We start from the raw sequence: 15,424 nt of genomic DNA, 5'->3' as shown, positions 1-15,424 counted from the left end.
TAGAGGTTTAGGTAATATCCAGTATAGTTTTTAATTTTATTATACTCTTATACATTCTTGTATTTGTTCTGTTTTAAATAAAAATATAAAAAAATAGTTTATGTCATACAGAATTTAAGTTACCAACGTCACATTACATTAAAGATTTGTAAGTACTTATATTGTATTATTGAACATGAGTTGGGCAAATATTTTTGTTAGCGCGTTTGGGGTTTGAGAAAGACCTGCCTAGTAATGGCCAGTAGGTCTCCTGCAGTGTTCCTATTTTTTCATGTAATGAAACTTTTTTGGAAAAAAATATATAAAAAATGCTTTTATTTTAATAACAGTAGAGCAAATTCTCAGTCATGTATGTATAAAATAAACTTTTCAAATTAATTTACAAAGCAGATACAGATAAATATTTTTCCTGATTTTTGAATGTGAGGTCAGGTAAGGTTAGCTGACCTGAGAGAGCGAGGTCAGTGTGTGTCTGGCAGCCCAGGTCATCACAACACCAGTTTGCAGTGTCAGTTTCTCACATTAACAGGTAAACGTCTACAAGTTGGTGCCTTATAGGTATGTGTTTGTTAATTCTGACGCGACAGACTAACAAAGATGACTTAACACCACTGGTCAACGTTGAGGGTTAACGAGGTTGACTCTCAACCGGTTGTTTAAGAGGATATTTAACCACTGTTAACTGCTCAACATTAAACTGTTAAATTATTTTTGGGTTAAGTTTTGAACGTTTTAGGTTATAAAATACTTAAAATTATAAACAAAACTACTGGTTTAAAACTTCATTGATAATAAACTTGAATGGATAAACCAATGTTAACTATTTCAGCAAGGTAGTGTACCAGCAACCTCTGTCAAGTATTTTACCAATTAAGGTAAGCTTTTGCTGACGAGGAATTCTTGATTAATGGAGTTCTTGCTGTATAACCACTACCCCCTCCCCTATGGGTTTACCGCTCAACCTTAAAAGTTGGGTAAATTAAGGGTAAACCCACTTTGTAAGCATATAAAATCTTTAAACCATTCTTCAAACTTGTGCATAAGTTTTCGTGAGTGAGTTTTACCTTAGCTTGGATAAGTGTATTCCTATAGTTTAGTTTTAATTAGTTTACTCTTTAACAGCTTCACAGTGAGGTGAAAACTTTTCCTGGGGAGACTTTTCATACCTAATTTGGTTCTAATCTCAACTCGACCTTCCTTCTTTCACCTCGTAATTTCTTCCTTCTATAAAGTACACCTCGTAAATAGTGAAAATCAAATGTCGACCTTCTAACAGCTTCCACTGGTAATCAGTCGTCACTCTTCCTGTAACATCCAGTAGTAGTGTTAAGACGCTCCTCTTTCCGCAGATCAGACAAGACCTTATGGTCACCTGGCACGTCTTCAGGACTGGATAAGAGCTTCCTGTAGCTAAAAATATCGCTTGAAAATGCCAGATTCCTGGCGTTGATTCGCTGACTGTTAGCCGCTACACTATTAAAATATTTTTTAGTATTTTATTTAAAATACAATACATAACGAACAAACCCTGTGACAAAGGGTTAATGCATATAAAACTTAAAACATAAAACGTCGCACCATACTGGCATAAGAGGAGAGGTTAAAGACGGCCTTTTGTAGCTATGTATAATATTACATGAAGTCGGTGAATGCTGCATGGGACAAAAAAACGGTAGTATTTGATTCCCATTGTAAAAGTCATGTTAATGGAGCTTAGGGTTTTGTTTATAATACAACTTGAGGATATGTCCTGTGGGGTAGTCATAACCGGGAGGGGGAGGGGTGGAAGTGAATATAATTGAGATCATGTGAAAAACTTAAGTAATGTGTGGTGAGGGATTGGCTTTATCTATGTTGGGCATATGTGTGATGGCGGCGTATGCAATTGCATTTTTGTCAACATAACTGTTTTAGGTACATTGGGGTATGTACGATATCTCTGATGTGTCGTTTGGGTGTCGAGTGTACAAGGGGGGAGCATATTCAATTATTAGGCAAGCGTTTGTAATTTGATTAGAGAAGTGGGAAGGGCCGGTATATGTCACTATATGGCACTCTTATGGTTGTAACAGATGCATGTATCGTGTATGTACTTGTTAGGTTAGCTTTTGTGTTGTGCATTTTACTGTATCGTGTTTATAGTGTAGGTTGTTTTCCTATTATAATTACTGTTCAGTTTATAAACGATATGTTTATCGTGTTTAACTATATTGTGTATGCCATATGTCAGGGTTGTACTTGCCTAGTTGTACTCGCCTAGTTGAGGTTGCAGGGGTCGAGTCCTAGCTCCTGGCCCCGCCTCTTCACTGGTCGCTACTAGATCACTCCCTGAACCGTGAGCTTCATCATACCTCTGCTTAAAGTTATGCATGGATCCTGCCTCCACTACATCGCTTCTCAAACTATTCCACTTCCTGACAACTCTGGCCGAAGAAATTCTTCCTAACATCCCTAGGATTCATCTGTCTTCAACTTCCAGCTGTGTCTCGTCTCTGGAACATCCTGTCTTTGTCCACCTTGTCAATTCCTCTCAGTATTTTGTATGTCGTTACGTCCCCCTTATCTCTCCTGTCCTCCAGTGTCGTTTGGTCGATTTCCCTTAATGTCTAACGTGCCTTATAATTTCATAAGGCTCTCAACCCTCCGCCACCCACGGAGCCCTGTCCTTAACGAAAATTAAACTATCCAACCAACATCATTTCTCATTCAACAATACACTGTACGTTTCCACCTACCTTATGGTGGAACAAACTGCAAGTGTAAAACTCGACCTGCTCACCACAAACCGACATTCATTCTTCCCTAACCATATAACATGCACTTGAACACTTGCACGAAGACCGTATGACCTCTCCTTTAGTGTGCTCAGGTACAGGGAGCTCTAAAATAGGGTGAAATCCCCCATTTAAACTTCACTCGATCATCCCATTCTCACTCTCGTCCCACTCCCCCGCGCGCATGCACGCACAATCCACTGCCCACCTTTCCCCTTTAGTTTGGCAAGCTAGTTTGTTCCCTTCCCCTTTAACACTTTGCTCAACTGCTGAACCCACTGCCCCCTCACAACCCCAGCAACTCCCCACTCTCCCCAACAGTGATGGACTTGTAACCCTCAGCGAAATCTCCATCTCGTCTCCTCCCATACACCTCCCGATTCCTATTCATTGTACTACAAAATGTCGTTGCTAAAACCCGTTTTCTCTCCTCTCCATTACTCTTCTCTCGCATTCCCCACGATATACACTAAATCAACCATCAAATATGCTACTCCCCTTGCAACATCCTCGCCCCCTCCCATATCAAGGCTAGGTGCTCTCAGCACAGACACCCCAGTTCCTACCAACCACTTTCCCCATCCATTCCCTCAAACCCTCCCGTTAATAGCAAAAACATACCACATAAAATGTCTCCAGCCCCCCCACACCAACCCTCCTCAATGACCCATCTATTTCTGAAGGCTGATCCTGACTGAAGAATCCCATGCTAAAACTTTAACATTCTCCCTTGCCCTGGGCTGTAGCCTTAGTTTGCCCAAACAATTCCATATAGTTTCCCATGCATACATTGGGAACAGCCCCTCTGCTGGAGCTGTCTCCTTAACCATCAACATTGGATATAAACCTAGCCTTTAGTTTCTCTGGCTCACACGCCTACATTATTGCCCTCAACAAGCACTCGCTCTTCATTCCCCACCCGCATACATCACTTTCAATATGTCCTGCAACCTGTGTCCCTCCCTCTGCCCCCTAGTCTCTTCCACTCCCACCTGATAAACACACTTCACCTTCTGCAGGTCAAACAAGCCTAAACCTCTCCTCTCTGGCAAGGTCACCACCTCCCGCAGTATCCATTCACAACCTGACCCCCGTAAGAACCTAAACACATCTAACGATACGAGTAATATCGGTTCCCAACAATGGGTAAACTGCTGCTACATACCATACCATACCTTACTGCACAGCAGCACATTAATAACAATCACCCTTTGAAATAACGTAAAGTGATAAGGCCTCGGCATCCCCAACAGACTTCACACGCGTCCCACCATTCTCGACGAATTCGCCTCCCTAGCCTCCCTTATGGTCCCTTTGTACAAAATGCCATCAATTAACAACTACTGGTCCTTCCTCCTCACCATGTTGCAGTCCCATGCAACTCTTTCCACATGATCTTTTTATCAGCATTTACCCTTGTATCTGTCACCCCTCCAAACATACGAACCACCACCTCCCGTTCACTCGATCAGCCTTGTTCCCTCCCAGACCAGAAGAATCGTATCCTCCATGTACCCTGTTATGTCATTTCTGATTAAGCCCTCCCTCGATCCCTCTCCCCCCCCCACACCCTGTTCCCTACCAACCTATAGAATGGAACTTGCACACATGCAAATAACTGCAATAGTGGGCACCCCTGCCTCTAGCCACTATCAATGTTCACCCCTCCCCCCCACTCGTCCAGTGAACTGAATTCTCGCCTTTGCCCCCCTTGTACATCATTTCAACCCACCCCACAATCTCGTCCCTGAAACCGTTTGCTAAGGATCTCTTTAACCCTCCCATTCCACCTGATTGTAAGCTCCCTGCCAATCTAAAGCAAACCTACCCATTCCTTCTGCATCTCCTCCAAACCCTCGACAAACCCCTTAAGTATTCCATGCCCAAGCTCCATTTATCTTCCCGGCAACCCTAGTTGACTTTTTGACACTACCCTTCCCACAAAGCATTTTAACCTGTTCCCTAAAACCTTTGCAAGCAATTTATAGTCGGCACACATGAGAAATCGCACTATAATCCCTGTGTACTCTGCACCTTACCCTTAGGTACAAGCACCACATCCCCCGTGCTTTGCATCTCCCCCAACCTCTCCCCCTTTTTCATCCTATTGAACAACATTACCAAAAAACCCCTTAACAGATCCCAATTTTGTAGGTAAAATTCACTTGGTAATCCATCAATACCTGGTGCTTTACCCCTGCTCATGTCTTCAAGCCCCCTCCATATCTCCTGCTCTTCAATGGCACCACCCAGCACTTCCCTGTCCTTCCTCCCCGAAGCTACGCACACGCACACTTCTGATCCACCTGTCTACTCCAATATTGCCCGTACCACTCGTCCACAAACATACTCGTCCCCTCCATTGTTTTTAACACCTGCCTCCTCAATGAAACCACCCGATGTCGTGGTTGCTTTCCTCTGCTGTTGTCCCCGCAACACACGTGCCGATGGTTTGTCCCCCCCAAAGCACTTCCTCCATGCCCGCCTGTACCCTTGCCACATGAAATCACTCCTCCTGTGACCTCTTAAGTTCATCCATTGCCTGTCTGGAAAGACCCTCTCCCCCCCACAGCATCTCTCGTAACAGCACCCCAATCTACTTTCTAAATAATTGGTTAGTCCATACTTTAGCTGATTTATCAGTTTCCCCTCCCCCACATAAAACTGACGAATCCTCTCCTTGGCCACACTATCCCACCAATGAATCACATTACACACCCCTTTTGCCTCCTCACTAAGGTACCTCCACAATGAGGCAAACCCTTCCCCCACCTTGTCCTCAAAGATTTGCATGTTTAACTTCCAGAAAGCTCCCACACCATTTCTCCAACGAATCCCAAGCCACCCCCACCACTACTGCTGTGTGGTCTGAATATATTGCTTCGATGGTGTGAACTCGCTGAAACCTCCTTGTCATGTATATCCTGTCCAATCTAGCTGCATAATCCCCCCTTAAGTATATTCCACTTCACTTGTTTCACCCCAAAATGCATCTCTTATCCCTATATCTCTACACAAATCTCTTTACACGTTCAAGAAGAACCCTGCCCCCTTTGCATCACGTCAATTCTCCTTATTACACAGTTCCAATGTCCCCCAATCAATGCTACCCCTGGGAGCGCACTCAAGAAGTATGAAAGATCCTCCCTTATGAATGCCAATTTTACCCTCTTCTCTCTGCAGGCACATACCCCAACAAGACATGCATTCTTGGATCCACCACCTGTCTACCCTCATGATTATTCCCTCACCCCCCCCCCCTCGAACCATTGCAAAACAACTTCTCGTGAATTAAACACCTACTCCCTCTTTTAAACGTACCTTTGGCATCACATAAGCTCGATATCCATTCACCTCCAGTACTTTTCCAGCTTTCAAATTATGCTGTTGTACAAAAGCCACATCCACCCTGTAGCGATACAGCAATCCTCTCAACTATTCACTCTTACCACTAGCACACAAACCATTAACATTGATCATCATACACCTTAGGCCTGCTTACAATTTCTGCCCACACTTCCCCACCTCATTTTTCAACTGTCCCATAGCCCCAGACAGTCCTTGGCACTTCCACCCCCTCCCCCTCCACCCCTAACACCTTCCTGGCATTTCTTTTTCTCCTTGCCTCTGCACACCCCATCAACCCATGTCTTTTTCCTGGGTCTTTGTGCCGGTGTTAGGACATCATCTGAGTCAGACGTGACTGCTGCCTTTTTCCTCGACACTACCTCCTCCATACTTGTCTCCTGACTCTCCTCATAGTGCACCTCTACCACTTGTGTCTCCTCCTCACTACTTGGCAAATCCAACACTCCGTTCCTTCCTCTAGGCCTGTGCTCTTCTTCCCCATGCCCTGGTGCCTGATCTCCCATCTTTTCATCTGTCAGTCTCCTTCGATTTAGGTAACATTTCCTGCAAAACCATCTCTAGCACATAAATTTCCACATTTTTTTCCTTCTCTGCCATTTGCTCCATGCCCTCTGCAGATGCACCCAACTGCTCCACAACACCCTCTCTCCACACACTCTGCCTTTCCTGCACTTCCTCGCTCCACAACCGACCATGCCTACATCCATGCTGGCAGTACTGATCATTCACCACAGACCCCTGCCACGAACTGTCACTTCTTGACATCACCTGGTCCATTCTCTGCCTCCCACAGTCAGCTGCTATGTGATCATAACCATCACACAGCCTACAATTCTTGCGTTGTCCAGCATATGTTACAAGGATTTGTTCTGAATACCTCCAAGTACACATACGATGATATTGGTTGCCTCGGTCATCTTTAGGCTAAAAATGCCTTCCAGATAACCCTCGTATGCCCCTGCCATCCACTTGCCTTGTGCTAAGAGTATGGTACCAAACTTGCCAAAAACACTATGGAGGTTGGCTTCATTCACCTCAAAAGGCACATTACATAAACGGATGCAAAACTTCAATCTTCACCTGGATCTCTTTAACCTCAATGCCGACATCTTGATAACGATCGAGTAGGTCCTCGTACACCTGTGAAGATAGTTCACAAACATCCTATAATTACTGTTTAGGGCAACACTAAAGGTCCTAGTTTTCAATCTCGTATGTCTTGCTTATGATCAAAGGCAACAAGACCAGCGCCGAATCCTGATTAATTGCTCCTCTCAGTAATTCAATGCCGACAGTGTTAATCCTGTGACGTATACCGACCACCATTGTCAGCCAGCGATCGCTGGCTAGAGTGGAAAGGCGATGTGTACATTGTGCTGCTTCTGGAGGCGGTATAAGGTTCGTAGGGTTGAGTCTTGGCCTGCTGCAGTTTGGTAAATGCACAAATATAAATAGGGAGATGAGTATGATTACGTGTAACAAAAATGTCTACTGGTACAAATCCAGTTGATTCATAATGGTGCTGTTTCCCCCAAACACTATCCACACAACCAACTGAACATGAATAAGAATATATAAACGATAACTTTCCATTTGACTGTGACATGGAGCATAGATATACTTAGTCATGTAAGGAAACCCTATCCTTGCATATCCACACACATTATTCACGTTTATACTATCCCTACCAAATATCCTTATTAATAATTATACACAATATTTTCCCTGCACTTTGTATCTTCCTGGCGTGAAGATAGAAGACAAATATGCATAAATATGTTCATGTACCCTACCACATTTAGTCTATAGTGCTTAGAACATTGAACTGACGTCATACACAACTTTGTAACACCTTAATAGGTTTGGTAAGCCCCCTCTTCCACCTTACTGACCACCCACTAATCAGTTTCTACATTATGGCCAATGTCAAACTAAATTGAGATTCCTGTATACCACAATTTCTTGAGCACTCTTCCCACCCCCCATTTTTAGAGACCAGTCCACCCAACCCTTCCTACACCAAGTCTCGTAGCCCTGTAATTCCCTTATAAGTTACATGAAAATTTAAAGCACACCTATTACCATGCACTACCTCATTCCTACACCTTGTTCTATAGATGTCCTGCTAATGCCTGTATTCTTTCCACCCCCCCCCTCCCTCATCGCCCACGATACTTAAACATAATCCACCACTAAATATAATACAGCCCTCCTCACACAATCCCCCACTCACTCTACATCTAAACGTCATACCCTTAGCACCGCTAGCCTACTCCCACCAACCATACCCAAGACTGCAAAACCAGGTATGTACCACCTCTCTATTTGCACAGAAATACACCACATGGTAAGCAGTTTCCTCCCCCCCCCCCCAAATACACAACTTTGGGAGTGCAAAATTCGCATCTCGTACAATCTAACTTCAGTTGGCAATATCCCATGCAGAAACCAATACAATGTTTCCCTCACCTTCGACTGCAACCTTAACTTGTGTAATGCCCCCCCATACAAGTTTCCAATCATACAATGGAGAAACTCCTTCCACCACCTCGTTACACTACCCAGAACCCTTGCCAGTAATAAGTACCTCAACATACCCATGTACTCTTCTAAATCCCTACCCTCCCCCTCCCACCACCACTGCTGCACGTCATCCATCACTGCCCCCACCCTAACACCCTTTTCCCCACCCAATCTAAGATAACTAGGCTTCACATGCATACTCTTCAACGTGCTCTCCAAATGAATTAACCCCAACCCTCCAATCACTATCGATGTCATCACAACAGTCTGTCGCAACCAATTACAGCCATGTCCCCCATGCAGAACTCTACTTTCCTTCGCAATCTCCTTGTGACTTCCACCAGCAAAGGATACATCACTGCCACATGCCACAGTTTAGTAAGTCTTAACCACAATGACCCTCTGATGTAACGTCAAACCACTCATTCTTATGCCTCTGAAACTATATAATACCCCTTTCACTACCCTTCCAGAATTTGCCTCTAGCCCTCTTTGCATCCCCCTTGTATAACACTCCACAAATTTCCACCTACTCTACCACCTGCCAGCCATATGTAGTCCCTATTCGCCCCCCCCCACCCATGTACCCACCTCCAGTAATTTCGACTTTACACCATTAACACAAACCTGTTCCTCCACTAAATGTCTGACTCCTTAACCCCCTCCCCCCCCACTAACACTCGTATCATCGAAATAACCTACTATACCCATTGCACCCCTATGCCATACCCCCTTTACCCACCCCTACATTTATCCTATATAAAGGGTTTTGCAGACATGCAAACAGGATCTGAGGCTTAGGGCATACCTGCCTCAGTCCCCCAATCCATATACTAACTATAGTCCCCACCCTACCATTTATTTGCACTCGGATACTCGCTGCTCTTTGTTTCTGCCCACTTCAATCTCCTCACCAAAACCCCTTCTCATCATCTATGAAGTATCTTTAAACAATCATAGGCAACCTTCCAATCCAAAGCAAGTACACCTCCACCCTTTCTACAATCCTGTATAGTCCTTTATCCTCCCATGTCCACTATATTGTTCGTCCTGGCACACCCTTCTGCCTGTCATTAACCTTTCCTATAGCTACACAACCTATTACCTAAAACTTTATCCAACAATTTATAATCCCCAAACATTAATGACTTTATAATCCAGTATGCTGCTATGTACCTCCCCCTTTGGTACCAGGACTGCCCCTGTTCTTTGCGTCATACTCGCACATCCCTTATCCTTCATCTCGTTTAGCAATTGCATCAAGAATTCCTTCAGAACTTCCCAGTTTTTTCAAATAAAAATAATTTGGTATTCCATCATTGCCAGGTATTTTCCCTACACTAGTTCCCTTTAACGCCATCCATACTTCCTCTTCCTCTATGGACCTCTCCATTACTGCACTATCTTCCGACCCTAGGGTCCTCTGTATCCCCTCTAAAATCTTCAGATCCTACATCTTTCTCAGTCTCATAGATCCCAAACCACTTACCAGCAAAATCACTCGTACCTTCCGTTGTATCTAACCTTTGTCCCATCTTGTACCCTCCCACATCCTTATGTACTTCCAACTTCATGGTCATTATCCTTTGCCATAGCCTTAATGCCTCGGTTCACATGCCAATGGCTTTTTTTCCCCATAACGTCGTCCAACCCACCTCTCGCCCTTTCAACATCAAACCTTGCATTCTGCATTTCCAGCAGTTGCACTTTTATTCTCTCAATCACATTTACCGGATATACCTCGCCAACACCCTCATAACACTTCAAGTGCCCTTCCAAATATCTCTGCAACCAATATTTCTATTTAGTTATCTCCCTTCCCTTCCTCGTATAAAAACCATGTTCCAGGCTTAGCATACTTCTCCCACCATAGGAGTATATCACTCCTCTTCCTCCCATTAGACCACTCATTCTTCCACCACTCGACTGTCACCTTCCACCGATCCCTCTAACAAGCTCGCATTAAGTTTTTAATAACTTGGATAACTCCTTGTAAACCACCCCACCCCACATCTGCCACAACCCCTCTTATGCTCTGGAAACATGACGTCTGTAACTTCCGAGTTAGCAACAGATATCCCCAGAGAACCGCACGTACGATCTAATCTTGCCACATATCCCCTCAACACAAGTGCTCCACTTTCCACCCCTCCCCCGCAAAAGACCCACCAATCCAGCTCTCCCTAAAACATCCTGCAAAACCCCTAACACACCCTGCACCCTCGGCTCCACCTCCTACGAATCTCGCTATTCCTTTCTACACCTGACAATGAATAAACAGGCAACCCCTGCATGTGGTAAGTTAAGGTTCCCAAACAAAATCTTTTACATGCCTGTTATTCCCTGGCATATATACTCGCAAAACTCGTACCCCACCCCATGTCCCATCCACCTTTGCTCCTCTCCCATCCCCCTACCCCTTTCCTTCTTCCCAATGTAACATTCGAAAATGACTGGCCTCTATTAATACAGCTGCACCTCCCTTAATCTTCCCAGTATACCCTGCATATACTTTATACCCATCCACCAACAAATCTCTTCCATACTTAAAATTATGCTCCTCTAGAAATATTACCTGTTTGCTATATCTCCGCAAAAATATCTGTTGTCCTGTATCCTCGTGTTTCTTTACGCTTCTGCAAACTATACTTATCACTTTTTCCCTTTCCTAACCTCGCCTTACCCCCCTTCCCCTCGAGACTTTTCTTGGCGCATCCACCAAGTGTTTCTGGGCAGGTGTAGTGACATCACTATCAGAAGCATCAGCCCCCCTCTTGCGAGATGCTTCAACTATTTGCATGTCCTCGCCTTCACCTCCTTACCCGTGCACCTCAACCTCTGCCTCAAACACTGAGGTTGCTCATCCCTACCACCCGCATTACCTACCTCGTGAACCCTACCCTTTTCCAGGTTCCCCATCCTTTCCCATACTGAGAGAACTTTCCTCGTTATGATCAACCAGTAAGTCTTGTAACAGTGCATAGCAGTCGACACGCCATTACACAATTCCTCTGGACCAACCTCTTCCTCCATTCTCATGGTCTCAATTACCCAAGACGACACCGGTAACATTACGCACACTTCGGGATTTTCCTCCACTATTTCACTCCATGGCTTACGAACCCCATGATGCTCTCCTAAAGTCTTGGTCGTCACTTCTCTATCCTTTGCCACTCCTTGCTCAGCTCCATTAGTATCGGGTGCTGATCTTCGAGGACACTGCAGTCGTATGTTCATATGCTCAACACAATCGACATTTTAGTCTCGGGCCCACACATGTTACATATGCCAGAGTCCTAAAGTCGCTCCATACCACACATGACTGTATGGATTTGCACAAAGACATTAAGATTAAAGGAGCCATCATGGAGGCCAGCGTACATACCCTCAGACCACCTTCCAAGTATTGCTAGTTATATTACACCATACTTTTCAAACGTTGCTCGCATGTCCTCGTCCCCCTCAAACGGTAATTTCTTAACTTGACCAAGTGTAAAACTACAAAGATCTAAAAGGTGAGATGCAGAATAATCCAGTAAATGGCTCGGCACCACGGTCACTAGAACCCCCCCAGAGACTGTCGACACTCCCCTCTGTTCAACTCTTCCTTTTGTTTCACAGACTTAAATCTGTTTTGAACATAAAATTCTTCAGTTTACTGGGGATACTTGTCCGCCCTGCACACGGAGAAAATAAGAATTAATATAGCTCATTGTTCGTCGTGTATTTATTTCCTACCTCGGTATAGTGTTAAAATTGATGTTGTGTAACTAAAATATTGCAAGTTACAGGCAAGTTTCATCAGGAGGAACTAAAATTAAGGCCCCTTAATATCTTCCTGCTATAGTTAGTGAAGTAAATTAACTTTGCTCTCGCTAGTACCTCAAGTATTGATACCTCTCATCCTCCCATTACCCGGTACTGCGCCAGTCCACCGCTGCTCACAGTAGGTTATCTCAGTGGTGAGGTTTAACCGGCTTTATTTGGCATCAGAAGATATTTTTCCTCAGTCGTTTTATGTCTATTATAGATGCATGACAAACTCCTTGTGCCCCCACTCTTGTCATTCTCCACTGTCAGTGGAACAGATGGTGGGTGGTACATCGTATGAACCATAAAGTGGTTATTTGGGAAGAAGTGTTACCAGAGGTTACCTGCAGTTCAAGGAGTGACTAATGGTGTGGTCTTGCAGGTTAGCCTCCTGAATATTAGTGACCCAATGAAGATTGTGCTTATAAATGGTTTTTAACAATTTTTAATTTTTCCATTGGATGGTTGAGCACGAGTGAGAACATTGAGTTCTGAATCCTGAGTGGTTGTGGGTAAGAGGAAGGCAGATAGTGGTTTGGTGAACACTAAAATTTCTTCACATAAACCAATACTCCTCCAATCAACATCTCTTCTCTGGGGAGAAATGGTTGTTAAACTTTTCCCATACAATAAACTCAGTCCCAGAAATTCGGCCACTATACTAAATGAAAGTGCCGGACTAGTTGTACGTGGATTCAAACGACTACCCACTCCTGTAATAATCTCTTCCCAACTATGAGGTTCCTAAGACTTAAGGTGCCCCAAAAGGAAAGCACTGTGCCACGTTTGAGGAGACTGGTTTTGCAGAGGCCATCGTGCATCTTGGGTGTGGCTATTGCAAATAGTCGCAGGGCCCTCGCTGCCTTGAGTCTTTGAAGCTACGTTCTTTCCCTGCCTATGGAACAATGATGCTCTCTTCAGGAACTTCACTGATAGCCTCGCCTGTCCAGACGGCCACTGACTATGCCTGCTTATGTTAGCATCTAAGGTATGATCAGAAATCAGCTAACGGGTGGTGGCTTGAACCCATGGCATTTGAGTCTTGACACGATTAGGCCAGTGGTGTGTTATCACTGTCAGCTGGCTCTAAAAAGATTTAGCCTACGTAGGGCCAGCTGACCGAGGGGTTAACGCACTGACTTTAATACTTTTGCCATGGGTTAAAGCCCCCACCCGTTCCCTGATTAGTTTGCAATCTTATGACTACTTAAGGTCATGATCGGAGGTTGGCGAGGAGGGTGAAGGCTCTTTTGGTGAAGTCCTCCAGGGACTGGAGCCCCACGGGCTCTCCCTGCTAGGGAGTGGACTGATGAAAGAAAGTGACGAGAGGGTCTTTGCATATGGTAACCCATCTGCTTCCTGCCGGGATTAACTCCTTTGGGGCCCCTTGGTCAGTTGAAAGGCCTTGAAATGACTACTCGGTTTGTAGGTCGTGGCTGATGAATTATTTCTGTGGGAAGGCCCTCGGTGGATTAAAAATGCTTTTGCAGTGGTAGCTGGAGTCAAAACACTAGAATACAGAGGGGTGTGGTGGGTCAAACAACTTTTACCCACTTCCAGAGTATTTGTCTAGTCCTGGTTAAGATTACCTGGGTACTTGGGGGGGGGGGGGGCTCTGTTCCCGTGGCCTGGTGACTCTTCAGTGAGTGTCCGGGTTTGATTCCTGGCAAGGGTAGGAACATTGGGTGTGGGTAATGATTTAAAATAAAATCAGCGTATTTTTTTTTCTTGATACCAAGGTTCAGTTCTCTTCATACTAAATATTGCTGGACATTCCTCGCCCAGCTGCCGGTGAGGGTGGACGTTTTGCTACTCCTCTCTGACAGGCGCAAGTGCTAGCCAGGCTGTCACAATGGTGGTTGGGGTGAGACGCAGAATTAACACTGTCGGCATAGAATTACTGAGAGGTACAATCAATCAAGATTTGACGTTGTTGCCTCTGATTATTCGAGAGACATAGGGGATTGAGGATTGCGACCTTTACGGTGTAGCCTTAAATGGAAACTACCGAATGTTCGTGAAACTGCTGTCATCACACGTGTATGAGGATCTACTTGCTCAATATCAGGATGTTGCTATCGAGGTTAACGAGGGCATCCTGGTAAAGATGGTCGATGTTTCGAGTCAATTTACGTATGTAAAGTTACGTAATGTGCCTTTCGAGGCAAATGAAGCTGACCTACGTAGTGTGTTCGGGAAGTTTGGAACTGTACACGTAGCTCAACAAGGCAAGTGGACGGCAGGGGCTTATGTGGGTTATCCGGAAGGTAGTTTTAACCTAAAGATGACTCTGAGGCAACCTATACCTTCGTATGTGTTCTTAGATGAATTTAGGACACAAATACTCGTAACTTACGCTGGCCAACGTAGAACTTGTAGACTGTGTGATGGTTATGATCACATAGCGGCTGAATGTGTGCGGCGGAGGACTGGCCAGGGAATACCAAGAAGTGACATTCCGAGGCGAGGACCTACAGTGACAGATCAGAACTGCCAGGATGGACGTAGGCGTGGTCGGTTGTGGAGTGAGGAAGTGGAGGAAATGCAACGTGAGGTGGAGCATGAGGGTGCAGTGCAGCAATTGAGTGCGTCTGCTGAGGATGTGATCCACGAGGCGGAAAAGGACGTACCAAATGACGTAGAAATTGACGTCGTGCTTGAGACAGTTTTGCAGGAGATGTTCCCTAAATCGGAGGAAGCCTTGACAGAGGTAACGACGGGAGACCAGGTACAGGGACAAGGGGAAGCATGCGGGTCTGAAGAAAGGAATGTAATGTCGGCTTGGCCAAGTAGTGAGAAGGGGAATGAGGTGATAGAGGTGGAGGTGCACAATGAGGAAGGTCAGGAGACTAGCATGGCGGAAGAGGAAGTGTCGAGGAAGCGGGCAGCTGTCACGTCTGACTCGGATGACGTCCTCACTCCAGCGCAAAGACCAGGGAAAAAGGCGG

General features: G+C 45.0%; 1 protein-coding gene across 1 annotated transcript in view; it reads left to right on the top strand.

The window, feature by feature from the left end:
* The first annotated feature begins 453 nt into the window (after positions 1-453).
* LOC128690173 (uncharacterized) overlaps positions 454-15,424 on the top strand; it is a 94,113-nt gene continuing 79,142 nt past the window's right edge. Inside the window, exon 1 of the mRNA XM_070090433.1 lies at positions 454-529. The gene's annotated coding sequence lies outside the window, so the exon portion shown is untranslated. The remainder of the gene's footprint in view (positions 530-15,424) is intronic.

The sequence above is a fragment of the Cherax quadricarinatus genome, chromosome 32, assembly GCF_038502225.1.
Source record: "Cherax quadricarinatus isolate ZL_2023a chromosome 32, ASM3850222v1, whole genome shotgun sequence".
In the NCBI taxonomy this organism is placed as follows: Eukaryota; Metazoa; Arthropoda; class Malacostraca; order Decapoda; family Parastacidae; genus Cherax; species Cherax quadricarinatus.
Note: the sequence above shows the minus strand (reverse complement) of the source record. Positions and strands in the feature narration are given on the sequence as shown.